This window comes from Trachurus japonicus, chromosome 11 (assembly GCF_045865225.1).
Source record: "Trachurus japonicus isolate A0001 chromosome 11, Traja_1.0".
In the NCBI taxonomy this organism is placed as follows: domain Eukaryota; kingdom Metazoa; phylum Chordata; class Actinopteri; order Carangiformes; family Carangidae; genus Trachurus; species Trachurus japonicus.
The window spans coordinates 25692035-25711370 of NC_140917.1; the positions used below are offsets into that span (position 1 = coordinate 25692035).

Genomic DNA, 19336 nt, shown 5'->3' on the forward strand with positions numbered 1-19336 from the left:
CCACCTATTTAAAATGAAGGGGTGCTTCTTTATAGATCTGAGATAAATAAAAAATCTCAGCTGACTGTGTCTTCATTAATTTATTCTAATAACTTAAAGCAAATCATAATAATAATAAAAAAAATGCTGACATTTTCTGGTTGTAATATTACCAGCAGTGCTAAACTATACTCTCTTTCCAACTATGACTTCACGCGTGTTAGGGTTCAGATAAAAATAAGGAAATTAGAAGATTTCTAAGTCTGTTAACACAGTCTGAAATGTTATCAAGGCTGTAATCACATCCAGTCATGGGATCTCGCCAAGATCAGGAGGTTCCTCTGAGATGAATGACTCTGCAGAGAGAAGCTCATCAGAGAAACAGAGAGGCCAAAAGCAATATTACGTTGTACGCTGTGTGCCGCAGCTTCCCATTCTGTGCATAGAAGCGCTCATTTGCATGTTTGCAAGGTTTCTGGGCTGTGTGGTCAGGTGGCAAGACAGACACCATTTCCTCCTAAAAATAACATCCAGTTCATCTTAATTATGCAAGAGGATGCACTCAGTGTCTCAAAATGATGCAGAAAGGTGTGTTAGGGTCGCACAAAACAAGTTTTAACTTCCTGGTTTTTAATTCCCGAAAGATTTGTTGATGAAGAAGCTGTTGCCCTCCACTGAAAAAAGGCAGCAACCTATTTATTAAACAAAGAAATAAAATAAATTATGTTCTACTCCAAACTATTCTCCTATCATTAATCTATTCAATTTCAGGTTAGTATTTGTGGTCTACAAACTAGATGCATTTGCTTCGGAGCATAATTTAACAGGAATGCACAACATGTCATAAACAAGTCCACCTCTACCACACCACCAGATTTGTTCTCATGATGTCTGCTGCATATTTGACCCACAACCTATTTATCATTCTTGTCCATTTGATAGGACTATGCAAGTCCTGAGGAGAGTCTTCTCTGTCCTTTTCTTTTTTGAATCTCATTGTGCTGGGTTTAGTGTCATGGATGGGAGAGGGTTACGTATGATGTAAGCACATGTTCAAAAGAGAACAAAAAAAGTCCACCTGAGGTGTTTTTTTGTAGAGCAAATGCAGCGATTGCTCACATTTATCAAGACATTGCCACAGCGGAATCCAAACTCATTAATGGTGAAACACAGTGGTGGCATTTAAACGTGGTGAAATACGTATGCTGACAACAGTTGCGTGGCTGGTGAGTAATTGTCTTAATTACAAGTGGTGAGTCACATCTGGAAAGGTTTTGATAACAGCTAATGGTACTGTTGACAGCTGTGCTTGAGCCTAGCATTACTACAGGAACCAGGGAGGGACACACTGATTCACAGCTCTGCATCATTCAAACAGAAAGGAGGTAATTTTGAAAAGATATCATTTTATAATATAATGTAGAAAACACACTTTGTGAATATTTTTTTCAAGATCTAGTCAACAAATCACCAGCAGCTAAAAAACTCACTGACAAAAACTGAGGAGTAAAAACAAAACATTGTGGTCGTCTGACGACTCATGTAATCAACACTAATTAAAAGCAGCTGAGTGAAAGCCCTGGGGACAGGTGTTGCTGCCATCAGTCAGCGTTTAAAGTACGTTAAGTTGCTAAGCAATTGTGGCTTATTAATTAGGTAAGTCCTGATTACAATTGTGTTTTTTTGGTGATTTAAAAATTGCACATTGGATGTAAATACAATTAATTAGTCTTTAACGAGGCTCAGGTCTCTCCAGAGCTTCTGTTGGCTTGATTTAAAAAAAATAAAAAATAAAAAACATACCATGAAAAATGAAGAAATTGCAAAACAAGGACACACAATGCTACAGACAACAATAACCCTACACAGTTCAGCGGTGTTGCAAAGAGAAGTGCAAGTGCAAGACTCACGTTCGATGTGTCATCCGTGGACATCTCAATGCCTCCAAGGACCCGAAGGACACTGTGATGGAAAAGCAACAGGGTGAGCGACCAGATGATTGATTCCATGCAGAGATATGTTCTATAAAAAAACATTGGATTGGATAATGAGTAGGTGAAAGTACACTTCGGTCCCTGGTAACCAGCTTATAACTGCAGCCTAAATGACCCTGGTGTTGGGCTGTAAGTGCACTGCTGCTGCACCATTCTACAAGGGGGTCTGGTCAGGGTGGAGGGGAGGATAATTGCTCCAAATATATTTTGATGGAGGCATCAGCTGCCCTCAGGAACAAAAACATAATGCTCAAGCCAAAGAAGAGCTCCATCTTTCAAGCTGATAGCAAACCAAAAGTGCACAGCCAAATAAAGCAACACCTGAGAAAGAAAAGAGATCTTTATCCCGGACTTTCATACAAGGCGTGGAATGATCCAACAAGGAGACTACATAGAGAAATCCCTTTCAGTCTGAGGGAAGGAAAGAGAGACAATGCCTCAATTCAGATGCTGGAAACTTATCCAGAGAGGTCATGGGTGTTATCAAAGCCGAAAGTGCAGGGTGTTCATCATCATTGTGTAACCAAAGACTTTTCATTTCCCATTTTTAATACGTTGCCAGAAATTAGCTGCTTCTCATTTTTACCTTTTGCTCGTTATGTCACCATATCCAAATGAAAATGGAAAAATCAACTTTGCTTTAATAGGTTTTCATTTCAGCCTTCAAGGCAATAAAAAGTAGAAAATTAGACAGAGTCTGTAGACTTCTGATATCCGTGGTCATATCCATACAGAAGCCAGCCAGATGCGCTCCCAATAATGATTACAGAATTACAGAAGACAGTAATTATTCAAAACCATTATGGAAGCAGGCTAGCATGTGTGTTGTGCTCTGATGAGGGCCTACGTCCATTCTGATGGGTTTCAAATACCGTTTGGACTGGAGAAGTTTTGGCAGAGGGGCCTCGAAGACTTTGGACAGAAACATTGTTCAGTCAATTAAAAGTTACTCCGTCTACAGACAGCTCTGAGCCTCTGAGTAGTTTGAAGCAACGACTAAGTCTCAGTGTCTTTTGGAAACTGGCTGTGAATGTGTAGGAGGCAGAGATGCAGTTTGTGGAGAGGTTCAGCATTTTGAAAACTGATGAAAAAAAAAATCAATATCAATATGTCTGTGCACTTATCATTATCATCTATATTTTCATACTAACAATGGACCACATGGGCACATGTATATGAAAGAGAGAGCAGAGTGCAGAATATATGTATCTCCTTTCAGCTCATTGTTTTGGTTTTTCGGCTCAGCATCAAATGTTAGCTAGCAACTAGCTGGTAAGCATTAATTCAGGATGTGCATGGCTACAAGGCTCTTATGTTAAAAAAACAACAACTGCCTTTTGTTTATTCTGTTTGAACAAAATTTAAAAAAAAAGTAGTGCTGTCAATCGATTAAAATATTTAATTGCGATTAATCTCCTGAATGTCATAGTTAACTCTCGATTAATCACAAATTAATCACACATTTTTATCTATTCTAAATGTCCCATGGCGTTAATCGTGTGATAAAAAAATTGACACCGTTAAAATTGATATGGTACATTTATGAAGCTTTGGAGCTTCTAAACAATGTTTTTTTTCCATCCACCCAGCTCTTCTGTGCAGCATCAGCTATAGGTATGATCAGTGAGCAGTTTTAGTCTCTGTACATGCATGATGGTACCATGACAACCGCTGTGGCAGCAAGATGCTGCCAGGATGACATGCTGACCACAAGTTTTTGCAATATTCCCGTTTATTTGTATTTTACACAGAGTGTGTTTTTTTCAGTCTTGAGTCTAATATTCATTTGATAAAAGTTACAAAGACCTTATTGTAGTCTAACTCTATAGGGAACTACTGATGTTGCAGTTTTGGTTGGTTCTGAAGTCTGAAAATAAGCTTCTGCTCAAGACCGAGGTTGTTGTGTTTACATCAGTGCCAGTCAGAGACAGAGCTGACAAATAACCTCGTCTACTTTTCCATTGCCGTCAAAAGCCTAATGTTAGTGGGCTGTCTGTCACATCTTTACCACACACCTACTGATACCTTCTGAGGTTCTGGGGCTTGTTGGCACATGTGACAAACTCACATCTGACCCAATTTGATCACAGACTTTCAAATCTTCTATCAAAATGTAGCTCATGGTTGAGTGGTTAAGAGCATGCCCCATGTTGGCAATGCCCAATGCAGTGATCACCAGATCAATTCCCGACTGCGCCGATCTGTGCTACTTGTCATTCACCCAGTCTCTCTCCCAACGTTCTTGTCTCTTTCCACTTTCCTGTCAATTAAAGGCAGCAATGCCCCAAATATGCCTTTAAACAAGTCTATTGAGTGAGGGACATTTCTAGGATCTCTTTATGATATATTTAGTTAAAAGCCACTTTTATACTGTTGATACCTTCAAAAAACCCTTGCCAAGAAAGTGTGTGACTTTCAGATGCTCTGACACAGTAGGAGAATACAAGTGAAGAAAGGAAACATTTAGATGTTACATTTTTGTCTCTGTGACCTTCAAAGGATCAGACAACAACTGTGTGTCATCCAACCTCAGCTTGTCTTTCATTAAATTGAAATGTCAAAACTTTTCTTACTCTCCCCTGAAACTACATGAAAATGTGCAGTTGAAATTTTGTGTTCATCAATTGTCTGCAACACCTGCAACACCATCATGAAAGCCTCATTTTCACCACACCAGTCCTGATTATATTCAAATAAGCAGCTCATTATCAGGCTACATCTCAAATTTGTCTTGTCTCAGGTATTCTGAGTGCTCCAGCAGTTAAGCAAAGACGAGTATTTACATTTCTCCTGCTCATTATTCCTGAAATGACCTCCAGAGCAAAATTAAGCCTCACTCAGTAACTCGGTGGGTCCAGTCAAGGAGAAGTCCTTTTCACAGAACAGAGCTGCTGTTTTCCATAGTATGTTTAATTAATGAACTGTTATTAACGAGGTAGCAGCGGAGCATTAGGGGAAGTAATGATTCTACTGTCAGTAATTATAACAGTGATAGGCTTGTTTATTATGATTAGTCCGTGTAAGCCAGTGATCCACTATTTTAGTTTTAGTTTTTCTCCCGGCTTGTCTACTCAATGTATTTTTTAATTGACGTTTGCAACTTTGTTAATGTTTAATATTGTTGCTTCCATTGACTTTCTAATTAAGCTGAGGAAATAAATGCTGTCTATGTAGAAATGCTTCTTTTCTCCTGGCTAATGTGCTGTAAATGTGTGTGTACACCCACATATGTGTGTGTTTCAAGGTTGTAGCATTCTTTGGGAAGTTGTCAGCTTGAATGTTCTAGAGGTCTGTTTGTAAGCTTTAAATAGTGACTGAAGAGGTTCTTTAACAGATTTTAGTGAAAGGTCCTTCAAGAGGTTGTGGGTCGGACATCTCTTTTGGACATTTTACTGGTCAAAGACAAGAATCTATAGGTTCTTTAGAAGGTTCAAGGCGGTTCTAATGGTCTTCTAATGGGGTCCTCTCAAGGGGTTTTAATAGTCCATCAAAAGGAGAGAATGAGCTACATGTAGTTTTGATGTTTTAGGAAACAATCAGCATTTATTAGCATTGCAAGGTCAAAGACAAACACCTGTGCAGCAAGAGGCGCTTCCTCCTGTCATCCTGTATCATTGACCTGAGTGATGTTCACAGGTCACAGTGCCACCTGATTTCTGCTTTTCGCCAGAGACACTGAATAACATAAAAATTCAAAGCGATGCCATGACAGGAGGTTTTATTGCTCAACGGTTCTTGTCAATGATACAAACAGGAGCACAGGATGAACTGTGTCTACAAAACTCTATTATTTTGCATGATTTTGGTTTTTGGCATTGAGAGTCAATAGTGGATTATCAAAAAAAAAAAAAAAAAAAACAGATGACAAATGTTCTTTGAAAACAGCAAGATGTACACATGTAAAGTTGTAATGGTTTGGATTCGGATTTACTGTATTTTTAAATTACAATTGAGGTTTTTTGTTTGTTTGTTTGATTTGCTGTTACGTAACAGTTCTTGTTGAAACAGGAGTGCGGGATGGGCTATACCTACTGTATGACAACATCCCTGAACTTGTGCTGCGTTAATATTTTCAAACACTCCTGCATAATTTTGTGTTCCTAATAAGATGATGTTCAGAGTCATTTTTGATAAATAAATGCTGTAGAATAACAGTGTGCAGTATGTTTTCTCCATTTAATCTTAGTGGTGAAGTGGAGGTACATATGCACACATACACACACACACACACACACCCACATATATATTGTACAGTATATGAGTTGCAATCACAAAACACATGCTGCCAAAGCTCTGGGCCTGAACACAACAGTTCCTGGAGAGATAAATAGCAACAACAAATCATACAGATCCAGATCATCCTCTGCTCTATCACATTAACACATTCTGCCTTAGGCTGCGAACACAACACAGTTACAACACATTTTAAAAGCAACAATCTCTGCTCCAAGCATCAAGATATAGTATAGTACACTGTCTTAATCTTGTCTTTGCATTATGAATTCCCATTGTGATTAGAGAACAATGGGACGGCACACTCGGGACTTTGTGTGAACTTTAAATGCAGGAGCGGCAAGACAAAACGAACCTATTGACTCTGTGGAATGAAAAGACAGAGCTGTATTGTCCTCATGAGCGCAGAGACACAAGGCACGTTTTTTTTTTTGTTGTTGTTTTATCAGAGGTTTGTTTGTGACAAAATGTTACGATTCCTGTGGTCTTTGGCCAAGACTTGTGAAGGTCACAGGTCAATCTTCTCTCACAGTGACGACACAACATGACTTTCAATCATGTAAAAGAAGCCTAACGCTGTCCACATTACCCTGTGAGTTTCTGGTGTGAGTTTCCAATTCATTGTGAAAAAAAAATAGCAGCTGCACTATCTCTTGATTAAATCACTGCCTTTTCTCCACAGTTCCCAGCTCAAACTGCACTGAATAAAAGACTTAATGTGGAATCTGTTTTAGAGGCGAAAATCTTTTCCATCGATCGACTTTAACATCCTCCGCGGTCATGACTATCAAATAGACTTGATGACAGGATTGTCCCACCGTCCTTAATTTACCCTGTATGCATGCACGGATGCTGAATCGAGCACTCAGCACCCTCCAGTGCTTTACCATTGTTCATATTCACAGGCTATTTTTTCTGCATAACGCAGGTAAACAAACCTGCACAGGCTCTGGATGTGCTGTCACTACACATTCCACACATCAGCATTAGCAATCTGAAACAAAAGAGGTGTGACGTATGACAACATGTGTATCAAAAGATTACACTAATTTCTCTGAACCCCCCCCCCCCCTCCCTCCTCTTTCACGCCAGCTTCAAAAGGCTTGTTTTGTTACATGGCATGAAATAACCTTTTACTGCTCTTTCTCTTTTTTTTTTCTGCAGCGCCATTTTAGAAAAAGTTGGCCGGCATGTCGCACACACACTTCTGTGTCTTTTTCTTCTCCTTTCCTGCCTCTTTTTTTTCAGCTCTCTGTGTCTGTCTCGCTCTTCTTTTTAAGAGGCCGTACCAACATAATGCCAAGGCCGACGCTTTTTTGCTGGGAGCACCTGGTGAGTTAAAGGCTAGGCCAGGTGGTACGCAGCTTTGACTGCCAATTAGAGCGGTGACCATGTGAGAGCTGCCCGAGATAATTTCTAATTAACAATGGACCTCTGAGGCATAACAATTAGCCTTTCCTTCAAATAAATCCACAGAAAGGATGCATGTCAAGCCCACTGACAAAATCTTTCTTTTGCCTTTCCAGCTGCCAAATAACACCCCGCTGAAGACAAACGCACTAAAAAAGAAACACATGCAGGAAGCGGCGCTGATACTGGGCAAAGCCTTGGAGAATGGCCATGTACATATTGTAAAGCCGAGTCTATTTTAGTAAAGAATGAAGGCAGCTTTGCTGACAAGGTCGTAGATGCCGCAGGCCTGACAACATGGCTATAAGGAGAATAAAGGGTACAGAAGATGCTTTACATTGATGATGACACTGAAGGAGTGACGCAGCCTCTCAGCCTAAACCATCGCACCGGAAAACTATTAGGACAGCGGGGAGGGACAATTTGTTTTCACAAATAAAATAATGAAAGTCAAGGACACCACCTGTGTCCATCAAAATAGACAAAAACTCAAAAAAAAGAGAAAAGCCTCAGAAGGACATGGTGATATGGAGATGTATGGCCGTGCGGCGGGGAAACAAACATCTGCTGCACAGTACAGTACTGGTTTTACATAATGCATCCGTCCCTCTTGAAATGCACCAGCTGTGTGTGGATTCCCTTCCTCTGCTCTTCTTACAGGAACACGCCACTAAGCATTACCAAACACGCAGTTACAGATAAAAGCCACGCAGTAATTTGACAAGCCTAATTGCAGGAGTGATGCGTAGTCTCGACGCTCCTGATTGCACCGGGGAAAGATTACGACAGCAATCACAGGATGGCTTTCTCTGTCGTGGAGGCAGTTGTGTTTAAGTTGTCATTCTATGATCATCCGCGATAACCTCCCAAGAGGAGAAAATACAGTACAATGTTGTTTTATAAAGGCTTGCATGCACAGACACACACAAAAAGCCATGTACTCTTTGTATGAAGCCACAGTTTAAGAAGTCGGCTCAAGCTTGGAAAGAAAAAAAAAAGAGAGAAAATGGTGCTGAGGTGTTTCTTGGAAAAAAGCCAGAACTGTTAAGTGGAAACAGAGGGCAAATCAAAAACCAGGGAGAAGTCCAAGGGGAATGCTGTGAGGGAGGAAGACAGCGTGTGACCAACCTAAGAGGCCTGAGCAAAAGACACTAACTATTAGTGAAATAGACTCGTATAGTGTCTGCAGAGACACATGCAGACCAGCGCCGCCCAAGGGGATCGGACAGTTCTGCTGTTTGCTGCCGCTGCTGCAGCCTTGGACTAGGACCCCGTTGTAAAGCCATACACTTAAAGGCTCTGATTGGGTCGGTGGTGAACCACGGGGATTCCTCTGTCTGGAGTCTGAATGCCAGAGCTGAATAACTGATTACACTAAAGCCTGAACTGACTTAACTCAGCCTCTGTGCCTCGGAAAGCTAAAGACCAGAGGAAATACCTTGCAAGGAAAGATCTTTAAAAAAAAAAACTGGAAGCCCAATCGTTAAGAGGAAACTCGCTCAAACTTTGAATAAGATGTTTGTGGCCCTTGTGGAGCGCTATACATTTCTGTCGAGCGTGGCGTGCTTTGAAGTGGAAACAAACAACACAACTGCGGCTGCAATTTCATCAGACTTTTCCTTGCAGCATGTCTTCATCTGGCTGGCAGCTGGCGAGAGTTGCCATGTTTCACAGTGACTCACTGCTGCTTCCATAACTCCATTGTTAAAGGGATCCCACAAAGGACTTCCTTCCAGAGAAATCATGACGATCTTTAAAATTACACAGCATGTACAGATGAGAGAGCCTTACGCTGAAGACAGATTGAAGCGCACATTATCTGGGCGATCCATATTTCTCTTAAAATAGCTCCTCTGTGCTATGTAGTGTAACAAATGGCAATTGCTTATGGCAACTACAATTTCCAGATGTAATTGGGTTCCTCAATAATGGATACCACCAAAGCCCCCCCGCCCCATCTCCATCTCTGCCACCCTTCTCTCTAAATACTGCAGCGCGGCCCCCCAAGGTCACGCCATCCAATCTGATTGGAGGCATGATGACTGAGCTAATGTATTCCATTTGCTTATTATTTATAATGGAGAGGGGAGGTTCCAGTGGAGAATTGACCAGCGTTGCTGCAGACACCTTCATTAGTAAATAAGGTGACATCTCGTATACAAAACACACAACAGAAGGGGATGGTAACAAAACTCACAACCCATAAACCTAGTGTTTACTCACACACAGAGTGATGTTTACAGCAAATTAAAAGGATTTCTATAAAAGGAAACTGTTGTTTTGACTTAATGAAGCTGCTTCTAGGACAGCAGACATTCACTGTATAGCACGTCCAGCACAGACATCTGTCTTCTGTACATTCAACAGTTGCTCAGGCTCGGTCCAAATGCTGCACATAGTGGACAGAATGTGGTCCTTTTGAAGTGTGCAAGCTGAGCAGTGAGCGTGAGTATACCAGCAGCCCCCCCCATCTAAAGCCAAGAAATCAAACCCAGCCCTCAAAATGGAACAAGTTGCCTCTGAAAACATAAGAAAAAAAAACTGAAGAGAAAAAGACTCAAACATGCACATACTGAGACCTTTTCAGTGGTGTGGGTTATGAATTGTAAAATCTGTTCCAAGCTCTGATAACTGTTCTGATTAATCTGCAGGTGTGATTTGAACATGAAGAACAAAAGGCAGCAGAAGCCTGCAGCTGCTTTCCATTAGTCAGTCAGGTGTGGATGGCTGAGGAGATTTTTGCAGAACAAAGTTGCAGTGGAACACTTTAAGACTTTAATCCTGCACGCGCGCTGCTGTGTTTAAAGAACTCAGATTAAAAGCTATAATTGGAACATCAGGTTATTCATACAGGGTTTAACAAAAAAAACCAAAAAAAAACATGCCTTGTGTTCCGGTACTCACTTTAAGTCCAGCCCGGGCTGCGAGTCAAGTCCCGTTATTTCCGTGCGGTGCAGGCGGCGGCGGCTCCGCGGAGGACGAGGAGCAGATCAGCGCAGTCTCAGCGTGGAGGCTCCAATTGAAGGGAAAACAGGCTCCAAACGGGCAACCTCACACCGCTGCCTGTTTGAATAGAAAAACACCGGGCGGAGGTTTACTCCCCTCGTGGAGCATGCACGTCCGTGCGTTTTTTTTTTTTCTGCGAATGAGGAGGAAGAAGAGGAGGAGGAGGAGGAGGAGCGGATGGGAACAGTTTCCTCGCGCACACCGTTACTCGCTCCAAGGCAATGAGAGGCATGCATTTTAATTCCTGAGCGCTGACCATGAGGGGCATAACACTGCTACGCCCCATCAGCATCCTCACACACACAACACTCAAACACACAAGGATGTGTTGGCATGCCTGACCAGGTCCTGTTGTTTGCCTCCAGCTTGTTGCTGCAGGGATGAACAATAAGTTACCATACAGTAATAAACAATGCATTTATGAGCCACGTTATATTTCATTGTAATTGCGCCAGTCTTATTTTATTAAGCACAAACTGGGAATAATTAGACTTTTATTACAAGCTTTGATTGATAAAAGATAATATTCCTCATGCCCTCAGTAATATTCCTGTAATTTCCCTAATGGGACTCATCCATCAAACGTCTACGGGCTGTTTGCAGTCTTTCCGTCTAAATTTGCTTACAGGATCACTACAGCTTGTTTCCATAAGTGCAGCAGACTAATAGGATAATAGAAGTGACTGGTAGCTTAACTGCAGTGAGTCTAAGCAGGGTGAACTCGCTCAAGCAAAAGTTCACTGAGCCATAATAGCCTCAGGCCTGCAGAGACATGTTGGTCAGATTGAAGCCCTCGGCCAGAAGACTGCTTACCTTCACCCCCCGAGGCCAGGACAAAAAAGGGCTTTTAGTTCCCCAAATATACTGTGGTCGCTTCGCTTCACGTAAACTGGGAACATCCACACTAAATCCCTTCACTTATGTTACTCTAAATGGTATCTCAAAGCCTGTGAGTAGAGTTTTGTTTCCAACGCAAGTGCGAATGTCAAGAAACACACTCCTCCTGTGTCATCACAAAGCTCATGATTGAAGTCGAAACATGAGATACATTTCCTTGAAAAAACAAACAAACCTGCAGTGACAGATATATCCTAATTGCACACTGGAACGAAACGCCTCAATCCTTGTTCGCAATTTGAGTCAAAACACATTCTTTACTCAGATGAAAATAGCAAATGTATTAAGTTGAGAGGAAGTGCATGATTTGCTTAACCAAGGGCAAGACTGTAGCCTGTGTTACATCAGTGTAACTTTGTATTGCAATGAGATGCCTTTGCCTGGATCTCTGCAGCTTGCCCGGGGGGGCCCTGGACCCCCAGAGGCCCTGGAAAGTCACTGTTTGCATGCAGATAAGTTCATCATTTAATAGAACATTTCCTCTCTGGGTTGAGATTTGCATGCTGTCTTAGGCTCAACAGATGGGTGGGCACTTGGCTGGATGGGGACTTGACAGGCCAGCTGAACATACACAGGGAGGAATGATGGCTGCTGGCAGTGTGTGTGTGTGTGTGTGTGTGTGTGTGTGTGTGTGTGTGTGTGTGTGTGTGTGTGTGTGTGTGTGTGTGTGCGTGGAGGGGGTTAGTGGGAGTGGAGTGTGTGAGACAGTGGTGTGTGGGGAGGTGCAGACAACATGGTTACAGCGGGAGCAGGGTAATAGAAATAGAGCTGGATTTAAAGTGCTGCACTGTACAATCTGGTCCTCTCTCACTTTTGGCATGCCATAGCTACAGTATGGTGGTGATGGTTGTGATATGGTGGAATCTGTTGCCATGGTATTTGCACCAGATTCAATCACTTTTAAAGGGACAACGAGGAGTTTTGGAAAAGCGAAGCGTTTTCACACTACATTTATGAGCCTCCGCGCACACCTTTGACCGGTGCAAGACAGACTCATGTTTTCATTCATCAAGAATTTAAGTCAGAGGTTCGAAGACGATCACATACTGTCGTAGTTCCCACCATAAACGACGATTCGGCGGCGTTATTCTCATGACTCGCCACAAAACCGAAAGTAAGGAAACGCTGGTCGGCTCGACCAGCATTTCCACCACCACTAATAATAACAAAATAACGATAGAGACAGAACGATATATTTATCGAAAATGGGCCCATTAACAAGTGTGGGTAGCGGAGATTCATCCACATTAACGTGAGACTTTTTTTATAACCAAATAGAAACTCCTCATTGTCCCTTTAACATAGAGATGGCTTTCACAACAGTCTCCTGCACATTTACCTTTAATTTTTATAGTTATGATAAAAAAGGAAATAAAAGGAAATAGAAATGCTGCCATATATGGAACTGTAATGACACATGCATAAAAGACTGATGTATGGTAGACAAATATCATCCTTACCAGTGCTTGTGCTGTGGTTTTGTGGTGGAAAATTGAAGTCTCCCATGGGAAATAAAGATGGATGGTGGTACGGTCACCCATAGCTCTCTGAGGAGTGGATATGAAGCAAAACTTTGATGCATACTGGTTTGTGGCAAGTACACCCTCACCCATCTGCCACACCACCAGTTGTGCATAATTTCTTAGAGCTGGCCAAAGAACAAAAGGAAACAGGTAGCCTAAGTTAGACAGGACAACACCCTGCTTCATGCAGCAGCAGTTGTACAGTAGAGACAAACCACACACACAGCTCACATGCTGCCATACACTGGTCCACTGCCACTGCCTGAGCTCCTTCTCTCCCTCCACTCTCACACTGCTGCTGATGACTGAGTGGAAGCAGCTGCGCATTAGACCTGCACTACTGGAGGACGGGTGACACCTGGAGTAGAGGGGTGAGAGAGCAACGCAACCAGAGCACAACTCATGGCCTTGTATCAAATTGAAACAGGTGATTTGTATTAGAATTAACCCCTTGTGCAGTTGTCATGAAGGAGGGCAGAGACCAAAACTGTTCTTTGTACCAGGTGTTGACAGATGGGGATTGTTTTGTTGGCTTCATTTTTTAGCCTCTGTGGATGCTGCTTGTGCAGAACTTGGTGACAGAAGAACAGAATACTGAAGATGTAAGAATTTCATTTTAACATAACACTATATTTATCTGTATAGCTTTGCATTATTAACTGTGCATTTCTTCTTTTTGTATCTCTAAGTATATTTTTTGAGGGCTTTTTGCCTTTTATTGATATTGAGAGGGACAGGAAATGGAACAACAAGCAGCAAAGGGCCGCCACATTTCGGACTCGAAATGGGGCCGTCTGCAGCGAGGACTAGGCTCTGCATATTTGGCACCCGTCCAGCCCACTGAGCTATGCATGGTACCCCATAACCTGTAAATTTCATGTAAAAAAAAATGCCTAAATTGGCAATGTAAAATTGACCAAATCCAAAAGCTAATATTTTAGCAGGTGAGAGAGCTGCTAACAATTTAGTTACTAACAATTTTAGCTGCCAATGTTAGCCAAATCTCTGAAAGCAGACAGAAGCCTCTGCACGGTTGAGGAATACAACACTGTGGGTGTTCCAGTTGTAACCCGTAACCCAACAAATACATGTAGTTAATCAATGATGTCATGTGTTCAAGGCTTTGAATGTAATGTAATGAACTACGGGTTTCAGAGAATCCATATAAGTCCTTTATTGTTTTGTCCAGATGGAGACAACAGTATTATTTGGGTCCCAGAGTGAGGTAATCTCAAAACGCTGCCCCGTTTTTTACATGTAGACAACCAAAACCGAGGTTTCAAAATGAACAATTAGAAAGATTCCATCTCCATTTCAGTGCCAAACATAATAAAAGTTGGACCTTAAATCACATTAGATGACCTCACTGTTGTTCAATCAGTTTCTTATACTTTTTTTTGTTGTGTTTTAGGGTAAAAAGAAGAAATAGAGAACACCAGCCTCCACACTCTCAAAATGGTGAGTTTTACTAACAGGTGGAGAAATCCAAACTGTGGCAGGTCCACTGTGCCTTGTTATGGTTGCTAAGCTAAGAATCACTGTTCAGGGAGGGGATTCAGTTATCTGTCTGTCTAAGAACTCGGCAAAGTCGCTCTCAAGGTGACTTTTTCTGAAGTTCTTAGACTTTACCGTAACTGGTTCATTCTTCGATTGACAGCCTTGGTTGATTTATTTTTCAGTGGCATGCCTTTGTCCCCAGGTCATGAAATTTTAATGTAGTGGATAATGTCAGCTCGTAATTACAAAAAAAAACAAAAAACAGTGGGGGTTGGGTGGGGGCTCAGTTGGATTTGTGCACATTCTGCACTACCGTCAATGTTAGTCTGAAGCAGTCCAGGCCAATCAATACGATGGACATTAACAATTCTCTTTTCACATGCTAGCCTGGAGATGTTCAATTAACAATGAATGGAAGATAGATTCTGTGGTCTCAAACTTTGTCAGGATTTGTACCTACAAATGAGTTATATTTCTTATTGTGTCTATCAGTTGTGAGTTGGGGAGTGTGTTTGCCACAGAAAGAGCTTGCAGTCAGCATTTTCATGGTTATTTATTTTGCCATTACACATCATAGATTAGCAGCCAGGACAATATTTTTTATTCTTGTCTCAAGTCACTTATGCAGACCAATGTATCTCAAGGCACAGGAATATATCACTTCTACAATGTATTGGTATTGCAATAAGTCAGTGTAGTGGAAGCCTTGTGTGACCAATCCTAAGGAAAGCTGAATATATGTATTCGGAAAAGTTGCAGAATAAAGGTGCAAGGTGCTGTGTCAGTTTTATAAGGCTGCAGATTTCCCATGTTTGAAGCTGCTACAGCGTCTGGCAGGTTGACGGAGCGTAAGTTGATTAATTTCAAAATCTGGAGCTGTAGTCTTGAAGGAAATCTGGTTTGTTTCAACTAACAGATGGATCGCTTCCACTGAAATAGTATATAAAACATAAATATTTATAAAAGATGCTCTGTGCTATATAGACAGTGCAACACCACATTACAACTTTTTTTTTTTCCCACTGTGTAAAAATTCATGCTGGGTTTTAGCTGCAGAGTCTGTGCGCCAAAGAGCAATATCTCCCAGCATGAGGCGTACGGCCCTCTGGCAATATCCTTCTCACATAGAGCCAAGGTCACTTGGCTAACTACAGTATCTCATCTCACAATGCAAAAGGATTACCAGTTTGTTGCGCTATACTCTCCAGCGGGGAAGCTCCCTCACTATCACTCTTCCTCCACAGATCCTTCATCGTGAAGGGCTGTCGACTCTGAGGTTGTGCGCCCTTCGTTATTCAGTGCGTGTAAAGTGTTGCTCTCGTTCTCATGTGTTCTGCATGCATCCCTAATTACACCTGTGAAAAAAAAAAGATACAGCATGCTTTTTGGCTCTCCTCCAAGGATGGGTCCCTCACCTCCTCCCACTCGTTGTACTCTCTCCTTCACTTCTCCAACCGTGAATAGTCAACTTGTCAGCAACTGAACTCGGGTTATATTGCTTCTTCGCAGGAGTTTATGCTCATATATCGCCTCCAGTACAGTCAAACAAAATGATCAGGCTTGGAGCTGGGATGATAAAATAGTTTATAAGGAGAAGAACCCACATGACAACCTGCAGAGGGGGAGTAAACTCTACTGCCATGACAGTTCAACATCACAAAGCTCTCAGATTATCAAGCAGAAGTTTTGGAGTCAGCCTTGTGGTGGCAAAATACTCAAGATATGTGGATACCGTAACAAATACATTAGACTTCATGTCATGTAATTAATTGCTTTATTTGCATGTTGCTGTTTTGTGGCTGCGCAGCTATGGGCAATTAGGATTAGAGGATGTGCGAGATGGAGAATTGAGTGCTGCGGCCCTGAATGCGGCTCCACATGAGAGCCAGGACCCCAGGAGTATTTCACAGAGTAGATTATCAATTTGCCGCTGCCAGGAGAAAAACTATCTCTCCACTGGGAGATGTCATTATTTTAAATCTTTGTCCAATTATATTATGCTGGTAGGGGGCGATCGGGCGTATGTGTACGTGTGCGCGTGTATACATGCAAGTCATGTAGGTTGATTGGACGGCTCAAGAGGAGAACACTGAGTGCTGGGGATGTAATCAAAAGAAGCAAGTATTTGCAGTCAGTAAAAATAGTTGCAGAGCTACATGGCTTCTGAGGAGAGGAGAGAAGCGAGGTCTCAGAGGACGGCGTCGGAATCTGTCTTGTTGATGGAAAAATCATTATGAACAGTGTTGAGTGCAGCGAGAGCGAAGACAAGAAAATGTAGCGTGTAGAGTTCTTCTCTGTGTCGCCTTGTGAAAACTGATGCGGGAGGAACCCTGGCTTTTGATCTGGGAGTAGTTTTTGTTTCCTGAGGACCTCTGGTGTCGATCTGTGACACCCACGGCGCGGGCATCAGACGGGTTACTGGCATGGTGTGACACTCGCCCTGTCTCAGCCCCTCTGAATCCAAATTGATCGCAAAGTGTTATTTATCGTGCAGGGCCGAGTTCATGGGAACACTGCAGAGAATTATTGAAGGCAACGTTGAAGAGAAACATGATTAAAAAGTGTGAAAAAGCCCTGTCGGCTCTGTGCAGGCCTGTTGGTAATGGAGCTAAAATGTTCATCAAATCAAAAGGGGTTCACCCACTTGGGAGCATGAATGTCCTTAAACCCCGAGTGCAAGAGGAAAGATCACAGAGTCCAACATGGAAAAGATTAGATGGGAAAAAACAAAAGAGAGAAATCTATAGCCAGTGGTAGTGGCTGCAAGATGAACTTTTACTAAAATACTAATACAGTACAGTTGGGACTGACTATTGACTGAATGTCACTATATTTTTCCAGATATATGGGCCAGTGCACAAAGCAGTGTGTTGACTTGATGGCACTTGGTGCCAGTCTATCTTATAGGTCTTGGTAGGGAATATGTTATGTCATGGCCTCGTTCTCTACGGTTTCTCTAAAATATGCACATCAAGTCATCAGGTGTGTCTCTTGTCCTTCAGGTGTAGGTGAGCTGCTGGGACTTGACCTGAAGGGTTGGAGTCCAACCAGGCCTTTGTTTAATGTTTGTATAGATTCATTGTCTGTTTACTTCAGATAGATAGATAGATAGATAGATAGATAGATAGATAGATAGATAGATAGATAGATAGATAGATAGATAGATAGATAGATAGATAGATAGATAGATAGATAGATAGATAGATAGATAGATAGATAGATAGATAGATAGATAGATGGGCCTCTGTATCCCACTGTGTATCTACTTTGCCTGCTACTGCTGTAGCAAGTTCAAATCTTGTATTGAACTGTTGGTGGTCCAGTTGTTTTGTTGTTAACTCAGGCACCAGGTTTTGACAACAGAGAGGAATGTGTGCAGTAAGAACACAACATCGATTCTTTTTTTTTAAAATAACTTTCTATCAAGAGTCCAACATTGTTAAAGAGGGCAACGTTAAAGCAGTGGAGCAGTCTCTAAGTTACAAAAGTACTCATCAAATCACTATGACAGTAAGAAGTGTTGCCCTAGACACAAAACACACAACGACGAGGTGAAAGGATACATTCAAAGCAGAGAATTAAGTACTAAGTATGTGTGTGTTATACTTGCCTTGTCACATTCATGATTATAGACAAAGTTCATCTTATTATCACAGCTGTCTCATGGAAGTTTATCCAACTGTTATTTTGACAGTCGACACTTACGAGGGAACAAAACATACCCTCTGTAACGCACACACACGCGCGCGCACACGCATACAAATACCTGAGGATCAAAACAACTTTGTGGGGACTCTGGGACCAGATGCCGTCACAGCCTCCCCTCCCTTCCCCTCGTGTCTCCTCTTCCTCCTGTGTTTCTTTTTTTTTGTCTTTACTCTCTTTCCTTTTCCCCAGCCTCTTTTTCCTTTCATACTCTCAACTTCTTAGCCGGAGTGCAGCGGTGTTGCTGAGGTACTAACAGGCTCTTTTGCCAGATTGCTAAGAACTTCAAAGTGTGTTTGACATGTACACTTGGGAGGCCCGCACTGGGAGCGAGCGCATCTCACGCTGAGACCTGAGGACGGGCCTTAAAAGCACCGTGTGTATCTACAGTATTAACATTCAAAGGAGATCGTACTTTGCTGACTTTTACACAGCTCCTTTGAATTAAATATGTGTCATCTCTGTCACCGCAGCTCCATTAATATACTGGAGGTTATATTGCAGTGTCTGGCTGACAGGGAGTGTTGAGACAAAAGGTGCACAGCCCACATGCGAATTAAAAAAAAAACTCTTTCTGGCATTTCACTTGACATCTGACACACTGGAGGCACCTTTTGGTCCCAGCTGCCGTGTTTGTGGCTACACTTTTTAATTTGAAGTGCCTTTTTCTTTTGGGAGAGGCAAGAGAGGGCGAGCTTTAATTTTTCCTGACAGTGAGTGTTTTAAACAGGGGATGCCTCCTCAGTATTTAATTTAGCTCTTCTTCCACAGAACATGACAAGTCTGCATAGAAAAAAAAGAAGCTTTCAATCCTCTCAGTGCACTCGAGCTCTTTTCATGTCGTGGTGATACACCAGGGTTTTTCTGCCTTGTCTTTTTATCTCTGCAGCCCCCACACTGACTAGTCACAACTCTCAATTTACAGCGATCCTCGAGAGGGCTTTAAAAATGAGCAAAGTGCAGAGAAATGGATTGAAAAGCATCAATGAGTAATGAATTCACTTTAACACCTTTACTTAAGAAAGATCTATCTTTAATTTCAAATTTGTTAATGTTAGATTTGTAAGAAACAGAGATTGAGTCTGAACATGA

The 19336-nt window shown here is 41.9% G+C and overlaps 1 protein-coding gene and 1 pseudogene across 4 annotated transcripts in view; one reads left to right on the forward strand and one right to left on the reverse strand.

Annotated features, from left to right (window-relative positions):
- LOC146978935 (CMP-N-acetylneuraminate-beta-galactosamide-alpha-2,3-sialyltransferase 1-like) overlaps positions 1 to 13145 on the reverse strand; it is a 78839-nt gene extending 65694 nt beyond the window's left edge. Inside the window, exons 1-3 of one of the 3 annotated variants that reach the window (XM_085792004.1) lie at positions 12980 to 13145; positions 10521 to 10679; positions 1890 to 1941 (exon numbers count right to left, since the gene is read on the reverse strand). The gene's annotated coding sequence lies outside the window, so the exon portion shown is untranslated. Of the gene's footprint in view, positions 1 to 1889; positions 1942 to 10520; positions 10833 to 12979 lie in introns of those variants that run through there. The other 2 variants (XM_085792002.1, XM_085792005.1) reach the window with 2 other exon arrangements.
- Positions 1 to 19336, forward strand: part of LOC146978930 (lactose-binding lectin l-2 pseudogene) — a 451990-nt pseudogene that overhangs the window by 163860 nt on the left and 268794 nt on the right. The window lies entirely within an intron of this gene.